Source organism: Phocoena sinus, chromosome 13 (genome assembly GCF_008692025.1).
Source record: "Phocoena sinus isolate mPhoSin1 chromosome 13, mPhoSin1.pri, whole genome shotgun sequence".
Classification (NCBI taxonomy): domain Eukaryota; kingdom Metazoa; phylum Chordata; class Mammalia; order Artiodactyla; family Phocoenidae; genus Phocoena; species Phocoena sinus.
Window position 1 is genome coordinate 51,514,932 of NC_045775.1, and position 19,858 is coordinate 51,534,789.

Sequence of the window (19,858 nt, forward strand, 5' to 3'; positions counted from 1 at the left end):
CTCTCTTGAGAAGGAATGAAGCAACTGGGATGAAACAGGAGAAATGAGCATTTTATACAGGAAAGGTGATATACAGTAAATTTCATACTGAAATGGTTTTATTCTAGGAAAAATTAGTCATGAACAAATGCTAGATTTCTTATAGGCTCAAGGTTTAATCGAACTAGTGGGCAATTGTCCACAAGAGATTGTCTGGTCTTGAGAAGTCGTATCACCATGCTCCAAGCTTGGGTGTACTGTTCACATAACTTAACCACTTTGAAGTCTTTGCTCACAAAGTTTATGGCATTAAATTGTTTTTGGTTTCCACCTTAAGGGATATGAAGCTGTTGTATGTTCTAGATCAGTCACGGAATTAAACAAAACTCAGCTACCTCTGAATAAGCCTACTCCTTGAATCACCCTGAGTAATTTTCACTTATGTCATTAGTAACTGGAGTGAGGGAAAAAACTTCTAATGTGCAACTTTTAAGAGCCTAAGTCATTCCCTACTAGAAAATTAAGAGTTTAGTGATTCATAGCAACTCTTCTAGACCAAAAAGATGCTTCCGATTATATGACTAGGTAGTCCCTTATGTACTACCTACTTGAGCCCCTGGGGAGCTGGGCCTCCACCCCAAATCGTCTCCCTCTATCCACCCTACTTGTTAGGGTGTTCAAAACTTTTTGGTCCCTCCTCCATTTAAATGAAAATTCCCCTCAGGAGAGCATTGTCTTTACCTTAATCTGTGTTGGTTTTTGTTTTTGTTTTTGTTTTTGTTTTTGGCTGCGAGGCTTGTGGGATCTTAGTTCCCAGTGAAGGATGGAACCCACACCCTTGGCAGTGAAAGCGTGGAGTCCTAAACACAGGACTGCCAGGGAATTCCCTACCGTAATCTGATTTACAGAGGGGAGCAGACAGAGGAGAGCAGGCTTTCTTTGGTTAAGATTTCCACTCAGACTTCCTACTAAATATAAAATCACTGCCTCAATCTACTTTTTTCTCCTTGGGTCCCCAAATCATTGCTGGGAGGAAGTTTGGAGAATATCTCAAAGGTAGGATGGCAGGCAATATTTTGCCAGTTAAGTAAGTGCACAGATCCTGGGTTGTGTTTGGATCTGCTACATACTGGCTGGGTGACCCTGGGAAAATTACTGTAACCTCTCAGTGCCTCGGTTTCCACATCTGCAAAATGGGGATAATAATGGTACCCAATTTATATATCTAGACTATTAACTATGAGGATGATGATGATGATAATCTTTCTCCGTTCTTCTTCTCTTCTCTGATCTACTGAAAATGACTTCTTTTCAGTTCCCTAAAACCTTCTCTCCCTTGACATGAGCCTTCTAGAATGCTAGTCTCTCTTCTTGGGACAACCCCTCCCCACAACTTCACCCCTCCACCTCCACCTAACACACTCAGGTTTTACCTTAGATATTACTGATATGGCCCTGATCAGCTACGCCCAAGTCTAGGGTGAGTATCTGTGAAAATATTCCAACCACACCCCACATTTCTCCTATTTAGCACCTATCACATGGTGCTAGATGAGACTACACTCCCTGAGGACAGGCACTGTGTCCATTTTATCCAAGGACTGAGCACACAGTTTTGATAAGGAATAAACCCATAGATAGATGGATGAATGCTAGACAAAAGTTTACTAATACCAACGTATGGAAATTCCTATAGACATTTCAGTGGAGAGGGTATGAGAATGGAATTACCCAGAGAAGGGATCTTTGCCATCAAATACAGATTCAGTGCCTAGATATTATTTACTTGTCTTTTAAAAACTGATGGCATTTGATGCCAACAGCTCAGAAACCATTTATTTTTTTCATTTAACTTTACCTCCACAGATGTAGTAATTATATGTTATCAGGATAACAAAACCAAGAAGTTTCTTTTAGGTATTTCTTTTTTGATTTTAGCAGAGGACAAACAGGAAGGAAAAACAGGAATTGAATCCCCTAGCATGTAGTCATGTGTCTCTGTTTCTCAGAGCCTCAGTTACAGTGAAGAGGTGAATGACATTTAGATATGAAGCTAGTGACTTCGGGTCTCAGTCTCTGGTGAAATAGGGTATTTCCATTTGGTAATCACTGCTCTAAAAATGGTAAGAGTGTGTGGCCATTCTGCTGAACAGAACTCCAACCCAAAGGAATTTCCCTGGGAGCCCTGCTTCAGCCATCTCCCTGGCCCCTGGGAAGTGTTTGTCTGATTTTTGCCCAGTTCTGAAGGTGAGGTCATCATCATCACCCTCTCTATTCAGGGCACCATCCTGAGGGTACTGAGAAGCAAAAGGGTAGGAGATGGACGTGGTGCCCATCCAGGAGGGAGCAGAGGGGAGCCAAGGACAGAGCCAGAAAGAGCCACAGAGCCAGAAAGGGAGCTAGATGTTGCTCATGGAATAGGCGACTGGACAGGCCAAGGAGTGCACGAGGGAGCAGAAGAGGTGGCCATATTGACAAGTTAACAGTGAAGCAAAGGAGGCAGATGAAGCAGGAGTGTGTCTGAGAAGCAGGGCAGACCGAACGCATTTGTAGGGAGGAGGGGCTGAGCTAAAGAGAGAGGGAAGGGGGAGAGCCAAAGCAGTGAAGTTCAGTGAGAGACAGGAGGAAATCAAGATCAAGATGGAGGAGGAAACTTTGGGTTGAAAGAACTTTTCTTCCTCCAAGACCCAGGGATCAAGACAGAGACATATTTTTAGGGGAGAAGAGAGAAGTCCAAGAAGTTCATCCTGGAGATGGGCAGTCCTGGGATCAAATGCCTGCACTGTGACCTGGAAGCAGTTAAAGGCTGGAAGAAGTCTTTAAGCTCTGGTTTCATCATCTGCAAAACAGGGTTATCGATACTTTGCAGATGAAGCGTACATACTGCACCAGCCTAGTGTTTGTGGCCGCTGCATAAATGAGAGCAGCTATGCTTATTTTGTTACTCATCTCAGGAAAACATGAGGCAAGGACATCTGCAGAAGGGAAACAGGGAGAGAAAAGTTTGGGGCCTTGGGGGAAGTGAGTTGCCATGGGAATAAGACACACAATTAGAAGGTGATTAGAAGGCAGGCCAAAAGGCAGTGAGGACTTGCTGAGGTCAGAGGGCAGGCATTTGGGGCAGTCCACTAGCAACGCTGGGATTTGAACTAGTAGGGCATAGCAGCCTGGGAGTGGGATCAACATTTTCAGGGTGTGGACATTTCCATGGCATTGCCTTGACAGTCACGTTGTTGTGTGTGTCGAGGGAAACAGCTGGTTGTTTTAGTTTTAGGGAAGCTGGTCTTTTGATCAGGATTTGCACAACAAAGCACCACTTCAGGGCCTGTGGTTCTTCTGTGGCGTTGAAGCCACTGTAGGAGGGACTCCCTGTTTCTCACACAGCAGAGCTGGAGCCAGGTTTTCACCATTGTTTTAGTTAGAGCTACTGTCCCCACAGCCTTTGCCTGTGCGTTGGCGGTGGAATGGAAGGTACTAAAGAAGAGCCAAGTATGTGGCTCAAGGAAGAGCAGAACAATGGTTTATGGGAGAGACCAAACTGCAAAATGCCTTTGAGAAGGTACCTCATGCTGTTTGCTGAGCATTTCATTTTTATTTTATTATTTTTGGCCACACCGTGGGCAGCATGTGAGATCTTAGTTCCCCAGCCAGGGATTGAACCCGTGCCCCCTACAGTGGAAGCATGGATTCTTAACCACTGGACCGCCAGGGCAGTCCTGAGCACTTCATTTTGACAACCTGAGTTGTCAGTGACCTGCAGTGCAACAAGTGCTCTAGAACAGGATTTCTCAACATCAGCACTATTGATATTTGGGACCAGACAGTTATTTGCTGCGGGGGGCTGTCCAGTGGATTGTAGGATGTTTAGCAGAGCCCCTGGCCTCTGCCGACTAGATGCCAGTAGCAGCCTACCCACACCAGCTCTTTTATGACAACCAAAAATGTCTCCAGACATTGCCAAATGTCTCTTGGGGGGAAACTTAGCCACGGTTGCAAATCTCTACCATAGGACAGTGATAATCCTTGAAGGAAAACACTCTAGAAGCTACGTTTCATCACTTGGCTCTCAGCTGTATCTATCTCTCCTCCCAGCATGTCTCCAAGGACCTTCTTCCTCATTATCAAACCCCTAGTTTTTGCATCACCTATCTGGCAAAGCAGAGCTAAAAGATCGTAAGTAAATCTGAAAAGCAAGAGCTACAGAAATAGAGAGGCATTTCCTCAGGAGCAGTCCCAGTTTTATAGAGCCTGAAACCTATACAACTTGGGAAGCCCATTTTATGAACACTAATGCCAAATTAAAAACACAAAATTGTGAGGGTCCCTCTCGGGGCTTTGGAAGAGGCTGGAGCTAAGTGAGGGGCCATACCTCAGGTTTTGTTAGTTTCATCACGAACCTGCTTCTGCACATCATGCAAACCTGATTCTTTACTCAATTTTCTTCTCTTGCCTGAACTTTTTTTTCCCCCTAGAATACTATACTATGTTGAATAACCCCACAAGTGACATGTGTTTTTCTCTTGTAAACAAATACGTAAGACACTATCTGTTTTGCTTCTTTTTTTGACAAGTTATTGAAGGTGAAACCATACTGCTTTCTGCAAAAGAGGTGCAAAGTAGACCTGAGACTAAGTAAAAGAAACTATCTAGATCTTAATTTCCTAGGCTATATGGAAAATGAAATCATTCTACTTATTTTTGTTTGTTTGTTTTGTTTTTGTTTTTGGCCATGCCACACAGCATATGGGATCTTAGTTCCCCGACCAAGGATTGAACCCGTGCCCCCTGCAGAAGCGTGGAGTCTCTTTTCTTTCTTTTTTTTTTTTTTTTTGGCTGCGTTGGGTCTTCGTTGCTGCGTGGGGGCTTTCTCTTCGTTGCTGCGTTCGGGCTTCTCATTGCGGTGGCTTCTCTTGCTGCGGACCACGGGCTCTAGGCCCATGGGCTTCAGTAGCTGCTGCACGCAGGCTCAGTAGTTGTTGCTCATGGGCTCTAGAGCGCAGGCTCAGTAGTTGGGGCGCATGGGCTTAGTTGCTCTGAGGCATGTGGGATCTTCCCAGACCAGGGATTGAACCCATGTCCCCTGCATTGGCAGGCGGATTCTTAACCACTGCGCCACCAGGGAAGCCCCATTCTACTTGTTAAAATAGCCTTTCTTCAAATTCTTGTGACTTACTAAAAATGACCATTAACATTTTCAGTTGATTTTATTTTGGTTTTGGTCAGTTTCTTCTGAACTGAGTTTCACTGACAACTTTGGTGACATTTATCCCTCACTTCCTTTTTTTTTTTTCTGATGCCCTCTGGGACTGAGGCTAAGGGATGTGCTGCTCTTGTTGGCACAATAGCTTTTCTCTTTGGATAGGATACTCCGAGACCCAATGCTCCAACAATGGCAATAAATCATGTTTTCCTTTTCAAAGCACTCTTATTTACTCTCATTAACGTTATGTGTAAGAAGCTCTTGTGAGTGCAACATAAACCAGGCTTATTTGGGAATCCAACAATAAATAAGGCCCTCTCCTCACCCCGAAGAGGCTCATGGTCTGGTAGGAATGACAGGTAAGTATATATAAACAATGACAATAACAGTGGTAATGGTAATCATTATAATTTGAGTATCTACTATGTTCCTACACTGTTCAAGCACTTTACAAACATTAACTCACAAAATATTGGGCACACATGTGATATATATAATGTTATCTGAGGCCATATGAATTACAGCCGTGGTGGAGAGCGCCAGGCTGTTCCCTTCATGGAACAAAAGGGATTTTAACTGAACTCTTGAAATCACTATGTTTTATACAGGCAGAGATGCTCCAAAGTATCAGACAGACACTTATTTCTTATCATCTCACACAATATCTGAGCCTACTTATAATAATAAAAAAAGTTAGCCACAATAGAATTGTTAAAACAAGAATTAAAACACTAAAATCACATTATGGAGGAGAAGGGAGAGCTGTACGAGAGAACCCGTATCTACTAGGACTATTGCTTAGAACTGAGGTAAAGTCTAAGTGTCTTGGCAACTTAGGTGTAACGGGTTTCATAACTTCAACTTCTTTCTCAAAAACAGATATACATGCTTGCTCTAACCTCTAAGAAAATCGACAGGATGAATCTTTATCTGAGGGGGATAAAAGGTAGTAGAAATTGTTTTTCACAGATACGGAAAGGTCTTTCAGGCATTTATTTCTTACACTTAAATTATCGTCCTGTGATGGCATTGCTGTGAGAAGCCGAGAAGCTGCAATCCAAGAATGCACCCCTCTGGTGTTCTAATTCTAACCGATCCAGGGAGGGAGCTTAGAGCAGTGCTTTTCAAACTCTAATGTGCATCCCAATGACCTGGGGTTTCTAATTCAGTCAGCCGGCTTGGGGCGTGAGATTCTGCATTTCTAACAGTCTTTGAAAGGCAAGGGCTCAGAACAGTAGTTTTCAAATGTGAGCATCAGAACCACACATGGATGGCTGGGCTGCAGCTCCTGAGTTTCTGATATAGAAGTTCTGGGGTGGGGCCCAACAGTTTGCATTTCTTTTTTTTTTTTTAAACCACTTTATGGAGAATGACTGACATACAAAAAGCTGTAGATATTTAACATATATCTGATGAATTTGGAAATAAATATACATCCATAGAACCATCACCACAATCTATGCCATAAACATATCCATTATCTCCAGAAGTTTCCTCCTGCCTTCTTTCTTTCTTATTATTAAACTTTTTTTGGTGATGGGAGTTTGCAGGCCTAACAAATTCCCCAGGTGATACTCATGCTACCGACTACCACCCCCCGCCCCCCACAAGCCAAACCACCATCACCACCACATTTTAAGAACTACTGGCTTAGAACAACCCTCATGAATGTGAATGGTCCCTCCTGGGCTTTGCAGCAAAGTTGGGGGATAGAGAATTCAAGATGAAACAACCAAGATTGGCCTTTCCAAGCAGGTATCTTATAGAGCTTAAATGAAAAGGGATCCACACACTTTAGATAATGAAGATAAGGATAGCTAGCATTTGTTGACATTTTCTCTGTGCACCAAACTAAGGGGTTTAACTCACATTACCTCACTCAGCAACCAGCATGGGCAGCAGACTTGGTGTTTGATGTGTAGCTGAGGAGCCGGCCCCATGTGCGTGTCCGGAGGTGGTGTCTCAGCTCAGCGTTGTGGTCCGCAGAGGTACCTGCAAGCAAAGCCAAACTGGCCCTCAGGAAACACCTTTATATCTGGACAAGCAGCTGCTGAAGGCCTGATTTCTGCTTCACAGGCCTTGCAGAAACAACCAAAAGAATTTGGGGGCAGGTGTTAACAATCATCTGTCTCAACCGCAGAAGTACCTGAATATAGAACAGAGTTTATCAGCCCTGGCACACATCAGAAGCATCTGGATGCCTGAGACCCGGCAGGGGAGGAACCTTTTTTAAGGCTCCTCAGCCAGAATTGAGAACTAATGGTATAGGTTTGATTTGGGGCAAGACCAATGCAGGAGGGGGAGGGCAAAAAAACAAACTTTCCAGCAAAAACACCTATTCCCTCAAGAATGGATCTCTTGAGGGTTTTGCCAAATTGGCCAAATTGGCTTCTTGCTACTCTTTAGATCAGCAGTTCTCCAATTTCAGGATGCATCAGAATCACCTGGAGGGTTTGTTAAAGCAGATTACTGGGCCTACCCCCAGAGTTTCTAATCCAGCAAACCTAGGGTGCATTTCTAACACATTCCCACATGAGGCTGATTCTGCAGGTTCCAGAAACTTGGTTGCTCTCTCTCACCCTGAGGCAGGTCCTCGAAGGCCACTCTTGCTGTCAGCCATCAGCACACCAGGTCCTCCAGCCTTCTCTCCACCAGACAGCTCTGTCCTCTCCACCACCCTGAGGCACAGAGACACAGTCAGCACCCAGACACAGAGCTGGAGGTCTTCCCCCCTAGAAGGGACACCACCAACAAAGGCAGGAGGCAGTGTTCTCAACAGGGTGCACTCTGGAAAATGCCCAGGCCAGGGCTTCACCCCCAGGAATTCTTATTTAATTGGCCCAGGATGGGAACTAGGCAGCAGTTTTTTTAGTTGAAGTAAATAGAGATAAAAACAAAAAAGTGCACAAATAGACAAAAAAGTGCACAAAAGTTAAGTGTGCAGCTCAGCAAATTATCCAAACATGTTTTTTTTTTTTTTTTTCTTGCGGTATGCAGGCCTCTCACTGTTGTGGCCTCTCCCGTTGCGGAGCACAGGCTCCGGACGCGCAGGCTCAGCGGCCATGGCTCACGGGCCTAGCCGCTCCGCGGCGTGTAGGATCTTCCCGGACCAGGGCTCAAACCCATGTCCCCTGCATCGGCAGGCGGACTCCCAACCACTGCGCCACCAGGGAAGGCCTACATGTATGTATTTTTAATTTGTATAAGCATCATTGAGGAACACACACACACACACACACACACACACACACACACACACACACACACAATCACCAGCAACTCAAAAGCCCTTCATGTGCCCTCCCTGTAAAATCTACTCATTCCCTCTTCTCCAAAGGTAACTGCTGTCCTGGCTTCTAACACCACTGAGATTTAAGATTTTCCTGATTTTCCTAATTGTATGATATCTCATGTTTTGAGGAAAATCTTTCATGTCAGGTTCCTTTTATTGAACGTTATATTTGTGAGATTCACCCATGTGATTGCAGCTGTATTTTGCAAACTTTCAATACTGGTCTGTATTCCATTATATATGATATACCACAATTAGTCTATTCTACTGTTGATGGGCATTTGAGTTGTTTGCAGTTTGAGTGATTGCAAATAATACTGCTGCAAACATCCTTGTACATGTCTCTTGATGCACCTGGGTACTCATTTCTCTTGGGTATAAACCTAGGACTGGAAATGCTGGATCACAGGGAGGTATTGGTTCAACTTCAACAGATGCTGCCAAACTGCTTTCCAAGGTGGGTGTACCGACTTACACTCCGTTAGTAATGCTTGTGAATTCTAGTTGCCCCACATCCTATCAGGACAGCAGTATTTGTATAAGCTTGCCAGGCTCTGTTGTGCATCGAGTGTTGAGAGCCACTGGTGCCATCGTACGTGATACACTTTGGAAATGGCATATGATCTCACATATGGCGGGAGTACTGGAGGTAGAGGGAATATAGTGTGATGTTTTCACAACCACCCAAGAAGCAGACAGGACAGACATTTTTATTCCCCTTTTGCTAATGAGGACACTGAACTCAAAGTTCATTGACTTGACGGAAGTAAGATAACCATATAGTAACAGTCATGACTAAAACTCAGGACTCTTGATTTCCATCCCTTTGTATATTCCAACATACAGCATAACGTTATTCATTAGATGTCTAATGTATAGAGGTTTGGGGCAAACCAAACACCAAGGCACCTTCTCTGTTGTCTACTGTCCCAGGGTTTAGGAAAGAAGGGAAAGCAGAATGACTCAGACTTTCCTCATGACTGAAGTCTCTGGTCATGGTTGTGAGAAGTACATAGATTCTTCCTTTAGTCAGGGATTTAAGACAGTAATATTTAATATCACTACTATAATATCACTACAACCAGAAGGGTAGCTGGTGAGCCTAGGAACAAGATGGCCTGAGCTTCCCTCAGACAGACTGGGCTCTGACCTAGCCCTTCTCTGTCCTCGCTGTGTGACCTTGGACAAGAAACTCAATGTCTCTGAGTCTCAATTTCCTCATTAATAAGATGGGAACCTTAACACACATCTCATGTTTTAAGGAATGAATAGCATATATAAAAACCTAACACATATTAGCAGTCAGTACAATGTAGATGTTCTTAATATTACAAGGTAGAGCCCCTTAGCCCTGAATCTTCCATTTTTCCCTCTCTACTGGATCTTCTCCATCAATGTACAAATGTGGTTATTTCTTCTGTATTTAAAAACCTCTCTCAACCCTACGTCCTCCTCTAGCTTGAGCCCCAATTCTCTCTTCCATTTACAACTAATGGCCTTTGAAGTATCGTTTGTACTCACTGGCCACAATCCCTCCTCTTCATTTGTTCTTGAACATTTCCATCAAGACTTTCACACCCCCGACTCCACTGACAGGACTCTTCTCAAGGTCACCAGTGACTCTGTCTTTGGAGGATTCCCAGTCATCATCTTACTCACTCTGTCAGCAACAGTCAACGCTCCCTCTTCCTTGATGGGTCTTCTTCACTTGGCTTCCATGACAGACACCATGTTTTTCCTACTCTCCTTCTAGCTCTTGGCTGGCCCTTCTGTCTTTCAGCTTGTTTTCCTTCTTCTTCCCAGTCATAAACACTAGACCGTTCCAGGACCCACATCTTGGACTTCTCCACCTGCTGTCATTCCCTCAAAAACTTCATCTCTTGGCTTTAAATAACATCTCTTCATTGATGGCCCCCAAAGTTAATCTCCTGCCCCAGCCCCACCCTTGAATTCCAAACTCATATATCCATCTGCCTGCCTACTTGGGCCCTTCACTTGTCTAACACAGATCTAGGGTGTAAGTTGCTGCAACTGAATTCCTGATCTTCTTCCCAACCTGCACCCGTGAAGCCTTCTGTCTCAATTCATCACAAAACCCTTTTTCTAGTTGCTCAAGTCAAAAACCTTGACATTCTGTTTGGCTCCTTTCTCTTCCTCACACCCACAACCAACCCATTAGCAAATCTTTTTGACTGTATTTTCAAAATATATCCAGAATCTCCCCACTCCTCACCATCTCTATGACTACTACCCTGGTGTAAGATATTGATACTTTCTTCTCCTCCTGGGATTATTTCAATAGTCTCCTAATTGGTTTCACCCTTGTCCTTCACGGCTTATTCTTAACACAGCAGCAAGTGATCCTTTTAAAATGCAAATCAGATCATGTCACTCCTAGGCTTAAACCAAACTGTGGCTTCTCTTCTTGCTCAGAGTACCTCAGAGTGCTGAAAAAGGCCCTCCACCATCCCCCACCCACACACCCACACCTTTCTGACCTCATCTTCTAGTCCTTTCTGTGCTCATCCTGTTTTTGAGTCAGTCACACTGGCCTGCCTGTTGATCCCTAAACTTGCCAGGTGCGCTCCCGCCTCTGGCCTTTGTATTTGCTCTTGTCTATGCTGAGAATGCTTCTGCCTCAGATATCCTCGTGCCTCTTTCCACCTCCTCCAGGTCTTTCTTTAAATTCCACCTCCTCAGTGAGGCCTTCCCTGACCACCCTACATTATACCGTACTCGTCTTTATTTTCTCCCTAGCACTTCTCACCACCAAACACAACACACACACACATTATTGTTGTCATTGTCTTGTTTATTGCGTGTTCTCCCCATAGAATGTACAGGGAGGGCTTCCCTGGTGGCTCAGTGGTTAAGAATCCGCCTGCCAATGCAGGGGACATGGGTTCAAGCCCTGGTGAGGGAAGATCCCACATGCCGCAGAGCAGCTAAGCCCGTGCGCCACAGCTACTGAGCCTGCGCTCTAGAGCCCGCGTGCCACAACTACTGAGCCCGTGCGCCACAACTACTGAAGCCCGCGCACCTAGAGCCCATGCTCCGCAACAAGAGAAGCCACCGCAATGAGAAGCCTGTACACCGCGATAAAGCCCACGTGCAGCAACGAAGACCTGACACAGCCAATAAATAAATAAGTAAAATAAATTTATGAAAAAAAAAGAATGTACAGGGAATGAGGGCAGGATTTCTGTCATTTTAGTTTACTCCAATTTCTCCAGCCCCTGGAGCACTGCTTGCTTATAATTCAAGCTCAGTAAATATTGATTCAGTGAATGAAATAGTCCCTACTCACAAATGAAAAACAAAACAAACAGCCTTCGTAAAAGAGATCCTGGGGGAAATCCCCAAGAGTTCTTTGGCCCGAGAGAAATACAACTCATTTGAAGGGGGAAATAGTTTTGGTTTTCCCCTTTATTTCTGAAAGTTCTATCTAACAAAGACTAGCCATGCCTGCCCCTGTAATCCCTTTCTAATTTTTAATATGCCTTCATGAGAACACAGAAAAGAAAGGAGTGTGGGAGCCTGGGGGACGGGCAAGGAAAGGGGGAGGAGAGGAGCGGAAGGCAAATGAAGGGTAGAGGGTTCCGAGGAACGCATGACCCACAGGAACTGGACTTGCCCTGAGTGTTTTCTGCCTCAACAGGGCCCTGAAGCCAGTCTCCTGGCTGCGTCTCAGCTCTCTGGTCCCTCCTATGTTCATCACTTCCCCTAAACAAAGAATCCTTCTGGCCGCTTGCATCACTAATGGAGTTTCTTTTAGGTTGTATCACAGCCTCTCCATTTAAAATTTCCATCATAGAATGGTGTGTGTTAGGAAAGAATAAAGAGCCATTTACAGCCTGCGTAAATACCATTTCTCCCATTAGAGGAAGTGAGGGTAGAAAGGATGCTCACTGTCCCACTGCCTGACAGGGACTGTTTGGTTTGCTTTCCTTAAGTGCACACCTGAGTTACAACAGAATGGCCAACCACAGTTCTCCAGCAGGACCAGTTGGCACAGGCAGATGAAGCAGCCACTCCCAGGCAGGATTTGAGGCTCACCAAAGACTGTTGTGCCCCTCACCTGCCACAGCATATGCCCTGCTCCGGTTAGGCTGGCCCTTCCCTGGGTTAGGGTGTTGTGTCTCCAGGGCTCGCCGATCAAAGCCCCAGATGTGCTGCAGAAGACAGAGTCCAATCCAACACGGTGTGGATTACACTTGCCAGGGCAAGAGTGCAAAGGGAGGCCTACGAGATATGTGTTTAAATACTTAAAAGTTATAAGTCAAGCCAACAAACTGTTAACCCTAGAATGGGCTTTTGCAAAGATCACTGCACCTTGGATCCCACACAAAGAAAAGGCCAAAACCTTATTAGAAGTTATTTTCATAAGTCCCTGCTGTGTTTTGTTTTGTATTATGTTGTTTTAAAGCCCATTACATCCCAGTGTAATACTTTATCTGCTAAAAGAGTTTGGCATAAATGTTATAGGTAATGTTTCTGTACTAATTTATTCTCAGGAAAGTCTGTTCCAAGTTTCTGGTGACCACATGTATAGCACTTTTTTTTTTTTTTTTTTGGTACGCGGGCCTCTCTCTGTTGTGGCCTCCCCCGTTGCAGAGCACAGGCTCCGGACGCGCAGGCTCAGCGGCCATGGCTCACGGGCCCAGCCGCTCCGCGGCATGTGGGATCTTCCCGGACCAGGGCACAAATCTGTGTCCCCTGCATTGGCAGGTGGACTCTCAACCACTGTACCACCAGGGAAGCCCTGTATAGCACTTTTGATCATCATACTTGTATAGGCCAGTTATCTCCTCTATCTAATCATTTCCTAATAAGTCTTTATATTGTCATTTCATTTACCTTTTAACACCAAAAACATGGGTAGATTTTCATTAACTTGAAATTGTTGATTAAATGACTCCTAATTATAGTATCCAAAGTTTAGACTTTTAAGATCTGGCTGTTTAATAGAATTGGGGTGTGTGTGTGTTTAAAAAGTAATTTACATATCTAAATTATCTAGAGCCAATTTAAAATAAACTTTTATCATCAATCCTAATTTTTCTCCTTCAATAGCAGATTTAAATCTTAATATAAATTAAATGTACCTTAGTAATATGTTTTTATTTCTGGAATTTGATTAATGTTACAGGAAAACAAATACATTAAAAAGGAAAACAAACACCAAGAGACCTATGAGATCCTTAGCAAAATGGCCAACCACTCTCTTTCAAGTCCACTTATTTTTGGTTTTCCAGATATGTGGGCACATGACAAATGATTTCGGAAACAGGAAGAGTATGGGACTAGCTGGGAGAAGCTTATCATTAAGAAGTCTCTGATGGTAGTATTTCTATGATATCAGAATTGGAAATGATTTAATTGAAAAAAGTAAGATATTGTAAGTAAGGGTTAAGTCAATGACAAGGGTTAAGACAAACTGTCTAAAGACCAGCTCTCAGAGAATATGGTCTCTGACGCTAGTGATAGACAGTAGGGAGAGACCACCAATTGGTCCAGCAAGACACTCTCCCATCCCGAGAATCAGAGGGTGGTCTGTTACCTTTGTAGACCTCCATTAATCGAAAGTGTGAGTCCCCAGGGAATTAAAGGTTGTCACTAAGGGAGGATTAGGACCATGGAATCCTGGTCATCTTACTAGATCAGGATTTAAATACTTAGTGCTAAAATAATTAGGGACTGCCAAAAATAAGGCAAGCTCTTGAAGGGAAGAAGAGCCTTTGTTGTTTCTGCCCTAAAGGGTGTTTGGAGCTATCTCTGAATTTGGAGACAGAAGCCTTCAGCTTCTAGTCTGGCTTTGCAGGTAACTAAGTGACCTACTATCCTTTATTCCCCCATCTTGGGTACCAGCATCCTCCCATCCGGGGTTGCTATAGCTCACGCTGCACTTTGTTCAAATTAGGAAAATGTGCTCCAGAGAGACAGCCAGAGCCTGCACCCAAGACACCCTGGCCTGGAGGGTGGGGCACAGGCTACTTACCTCTGCCACAACCTCACAAGCGCAGGTGACTGTCCTTCTCCATCAGTTTTCAAACAAGCTTTGTCCCCCTTAAGAAACTCTCCTCCTGGACACCCTTCAGTGACTACCACAAAGCTTGTTTCTCCTTCCCACCTTTCAGTAAGGTCACCAGGAGATTCTAAGTGCCTAAATTTGAGGGACAGTTTTTGTTCCTCATTTCACTAGGTTCCTCTGGAATGTGGACTGTGCTGATCACTCTCTCCTTAAAATGCTCTTTCCCCGGCTTCTGTGGCACCCATGCTCTTAGTCTCCCTCCCCCTCTCTCTGGCCTCTCCTCTCAGTTTCTTTGGCTGGGGTTTCCTCTTTGAAACCATGCTTAAATGTGAGCCTCAGTCCTGACCTTCCCCTCTTCCCGTTCTAGACTCTCTTTTTTTTTTTTTTTGCAGTACGCGGGCCTCTCACTGTTGTGGCCTCTCCCGTTGCGGAGCACAGGCTCCGGACGCGCAGGCTCAGCGGCCATGGCTCACGGGCCCAGCCGCTCCGCGGCACATGGGATCTTCCCGGACCGGGGCACGAACCCGTGTCCCCTGCATCGGCAGGCGGACTCTCAACCACTGCGCCACCAGGGAAGCCCTAGACTCTCTTTGATGCCAGTGACCTCAAATACTATTCCCACAGGCAGGGAAGACCTGTTCCTGAATCCTCACATCCTCCCCAAGAAGGAATGGTACTGGAGCCCCTCCCCTGCCTGTCTCTCCACCACTTACCATGCTCCTCCAAAGAGCGAGTATAGGAATTGATGGGAGGGTTGGGGAAATGCTGCACTAGCTCTAGTGACCACACTTCTGGGTCTGGCAATCTCCCCAGCAAGCCAGGAGGCAGGCAGCTGGGGATGGAAGGTCTAATTCAGGGGGGAGGTGTGAGGAAACCCAGTGGTAGCTGCAGATTCCCAGCTGCATTTTCCAATCCAACTTTATCAGCAATAAAGTTGACATACTGATCCCTAGCAGAGTCCTGATCTTACTTCTCAGTTGGTTCTGAACTCAGAGGAGGGGGATTTGATTTGTTTCCTCCCCAACCTCAAACCATGGCCTACAAACCAGGAAAGCTTAAGGAACAGGCACAATGATAGGGCTTTGGAGATTTAAGATATATCCAGAGAGAGTGATGCTTCAGGTGTGACAGGGATAGGAGGTGTCAATACTTTAGTCAGCACAGGGCTTCCAGGTCCTCAACTGCTTTAAGACACAGCAGTTTAATGAGTCTGGTGTCACAGGACCTCGGCAGGCCCAAGCCTTTGCCACCTCAGTGTACACAGGCTTTGTAGGTTTTTGCAATTTATAGATCTAAGCAGGTATGCCCAACATGGGGATTAGATGGGTCTTTCTGTCACTTAAAACATGCAGAGTTTCAGTGAACAAATTATTTAGGTATTAGTGGTTGGGAAAATTTCTTGCTGCTCCTACCATATCTCTCAGGCAGGAACAGCCCCAAAGAAGCTAAGTTTCACATGAAACTTTCTGTAAATGGAACTAAGCTCCACCTGGGTGAGAGCTGTGGTTCTCAAATGCTAACATTCATAAGAATCACCTAGCGAACTCGTTAAAATAGTTTTCTGGGCTCCCACCACCCGATTTAGTAGGTCTTGGGTAAGACCTATGAATTTGTATTTTCTAACAAATTCCCAGGTGATGCTGCTGGTCTGAGGACCACCTGAGGACAGGGTTAGGATATACTAGTTGTGCATTAAGTCATCTGCCTCAAATTCTCTTCCTCCTTATGTTATGTTGAACTGAGTCCAGTTTTAGAGCCAAGGAGTAAACTGTGGTGGAATTAACCTCCTGATTCCTTAATGACTGATCTACAGACTCCTGGAATCACCCTCAAAGCCCACCACACAGATCAAAGTCCTCTCTAGCTTTATTGCTTAAGCCTGGCTCTGGCTTTGGTTAAAGGCTCAGATCTGGAGGGTCAGCCACAGAGGGTGGTGGCTTTTCATCCCCGAACAGATAAAGGAAAAGAGGCCCTTATTTCATAGGTGGCAGGACATCTTTTTGGACATTAATAAAAATATTAGTAAACCAAAGACTAGGAAGGAGTAGTAAGAGGCCTAATGCCAGGAACATGCTGTCTCTAGGAATCAAGGAGGAGCTGGATTGGTTTAGAAACTAACAAAGATTCTCTCCTTGACCAAACTCCAGTCTGGCTCTTCTGAACTCTCTCTCTCTTTTTTTTTTTTTTTTTTGCGGTACGCGGTCCTCTCACTGTTGTGGCCTCTCCCATTGCAGAGCACAGGCTCCGGACACGCAGGCTCAGGCAGCCATGGCTCACGGACCTAGCTGCTCCGCGGCACGTGGGATCTTCCCGGACTGGGGCACGAATCCGTGTCCCCTGCATCGGCAGGCGGACTCTCAACCACTGCACCACCAGGGAAGCCCTGAACTCTCTTTTCAACTAGGCCCTGACTTTTAGGCTTCCGTGTTCATCTCTACTTTGTCCATTGTTAGCAAGAACCCCGCTAAGTCAGTTTAACTCCATCCTCAATTTCTGATCTTCCTCGATATCTGATTAGGTCCCTCATCCTCTACCATACCCCAGGTGACGTCTGATCACCCTTGCCTGCCTTCAGCAAGAAGGTTAGGATGGTTTAGCTGAAAATCCCCGCCCCCACTTACCCCTGATATTTCAGTAAATTTCCATCCACTGACCCCCCCTTCCCTGCTCCTCGGCTATAAATTCTCACTTTTCCTTGTTGTTGAGCCCAATTCAAAGTTGAGCCCAATATCTCTCCCCTACTGCAAAACCCCATTGGTTCCTACAACTACCACAATGGTGCTGAATAAAGTCTGCCTTACCGTTCTTTAGCAAGAGTCATGAGTAACTTTTTCTCTAACAAAACTTTGATCTTGAAATCAGAATGAGAACAGTTGGAGAGAGAAAGATAAATAAAGGAGCCAGGCTGTGTTAGCCAGAGACACACATTGGATGTTTGCAGCCCATGTCCATTCTGACTGGCCAGCACTGGGTCTTACCACCACTGCCATGTAGGGAGAAGGATTTCCTTAAGAGACAGATTTTGATGGCGGGGGCCAGCCTAGTCCAACATAAAAGACGAAAGGAGATACACTTGGACCTATGCTCTCAAGGAAGGTATTAGAAACCATTCTGTTTGTTTGTTTTGGTTATTACTAGACCAGAAAAGGTGACTGGGATCCAATGAACTGTAATGGAGGGAGGTGAAATTTCAGAGAACAGACTGGAATAATCTGCACCTGCCAGCCAAAACCAGGAGTGCAGTTCCAGGAAGCTCTTGAGAAGTGCCATCTTTAAAGGTCAGATAAAGGAGTCAACAGTAAGTTTAATTGGGGAATCACCCTTTAAAGACTGCAACAGTTACACCTGGTCACGCAACTGTGGCCAGATTTGGAAAGAGGAGCACAGCATGCTGCTAGCATTACCAGTGAGTTTCGAGGTGGCTCAATTATCGTAATTATCATAATAGAAGAGAATGCAGGCATGGCGTGTGCCTTGAGGGAATGTAACCCAGGAAACTTTTGAAAGGGGATGTTCAGGGAAGGCGCAGGAAGGTGAGATGAGCTGCAGGAGAACTAGGTAGGACAGTGGCAGATAAAGTCCAGGCCTTAGATATTGGTCCAGTAGGACAACACCATCCATGAGGGGTCACCCACCCAGGAAGACGGATAAAGGACGACAAGATCTGTGTCAACAGCCACGTTTCTGGCAGACTCAAGACTTCCTAACTACAGATGGCTCACTGGGGTGGACCCCACAAGACAGAATCCAAGGAGTATATCAGAAAAGCAAATGTCTAGACTCAAAAGCATAGGGAAATAAAGAGGAAAACATTAATCAGTACAGCAAATGGTGCTGGCTGATGTGATAAAGAAGGAAATGATCAACTCAAGAAGCAAGTTAAAGTGTTAAAAATGTGGCTGGGTCTTCCTGAAAAGAGAAGTGGAACAACAGAGGCAAACAGATGATCAGAGACATGAGCCACTCCACAGAGAAAGAGGACGTAGGGAAAGTCTCTGCTGCCTTTGACCCAAGAGAAAGGCAGTGCTCTGTGGACTAGCACACGGCAGAGGTGGTTGTCCTCATCAGCCCCAGGGAAGAGCCTCAGAACCACCACCACAAACAAGTATGTGCTGAGAACCTTCTGTGTGCCAGGGACTGTTTTAGGCCCTGGGAGTACAGCAGTGAACAAAGACCTCTGCCATCACGGAACACATATTCAATAGCAGCTTTAGTTGAGGAATCCACTATGAGAGATTCTCCAGACTAAGCAAGTGACACAGCTTCTTTAGGAGGCCTGAGAAATTCCAGGCAAGAGGCTGTGGCTCATAAGGGCTCGTAAAAGCTGACACTAAAATATTCAGGGGGCTTCCCTGGTGGTGCAGTGGTTGAGAGTCCACCTGCCAATGCAGGGGACACGGGTTCGTGCCCCGGCCCGGGAAGATCCTACATGCCGCGGAGCGGCTGGGCCTGTGAGCCATGGCTGCTGAGCCTGCGCGTCCGGAGCCTGTGCTCCGCAATGGGAGAGGCCACAGCAGTGAGAGGCACGCGTACCGCAAAAATAAATAAATAAATGAATAAATAAATAAAAATAAAACATTCAGGGATGTAACCTGCAACTTTGGTAGCTTGAAACCTTCCACAGTGGGAGTATTTACACCAAGGAAATTGGCAAGTGCTATCAATCAGGGCTTTTTTTTCTTACACAGAGCCCGTTTACCAGCACACCATTGCAATGACTGCTCACAAGAGGAAATGTGGCTGTGTCCTTGGTTTGACAGAGGAAATAGAAATTAAGGGGTTTTTAAGTGGGGAAGAAATAAGCCTCCAATAAATCCTGGAGAATCATTAAAAATTTCTAAATTTTGCAAGAGGCTGGGAAGGTTTCAATTTCCAGATATGATATGGTAAATCTAGGCCATAATGAACATCTTGATGAAAGACTTCTCCCAACACCATGTAAAGTTAACAGGTCAAGGGACTTCCCTGGTGGTGCAGTGGTTAAGTATCCGCTTGCCAATGCAGGGGACACAGGTTCAAGCCCTGGTCAGGGAAGATCCCACATGCCACAGAGCAACTAAGCCCATGCGCCACAACTACTGAGCATGTGCTCTAGAGCCAGTGAGCCACAACGACTGAGCTCACGTGCCACAGCTACTGAAGCCTAGAGCCCGTGTGCCGCAAGAGAAGCCTCCCTGATGAGAAGCCCGTGCACCACAACAGAGTAGCCCCTGCTCGCCGCAACTAGAGAAAGCCCGCGCGCAGCAACGAAGACCCAGTGCAGCCAAAAATAAATTAATTAAAAAATTTTTTTAAAGTTCACAGGTCAAGAACTATAGAAAAGTGATATATAGACGGAGAGGCATTCAGACAAGGC

The 19,858-nt window shown here is 45.3% G+C and overlaps 1 long non-coding RNA gene across 1 annotated transcript in view; it reads right to left on the minus strand.

The window, feature by feature from the left end:
- LOC116764198 overlaps positions 1-7,857 on the minus strand; it is a 54,544-nt gene extending 46,687 nt beyond the window's left edge. The window contains exons 1-2 of the long non-coding RNA XR_004352750.1: positions 7,759-7,857; positions 7,054-7,171 (exon numbers count right to left, since the gene is read on the minus strand). This is a non-coding gene — a long non-coding RNA (uncharacterized LOC116764198). The remainder of the gene's footprint in view (positions 1-7,053; positions 7,172-7,758) is intronic.
- Between the last annotated feature and the right edge of the window lie 12,001 nt (positions 7,858-19,858).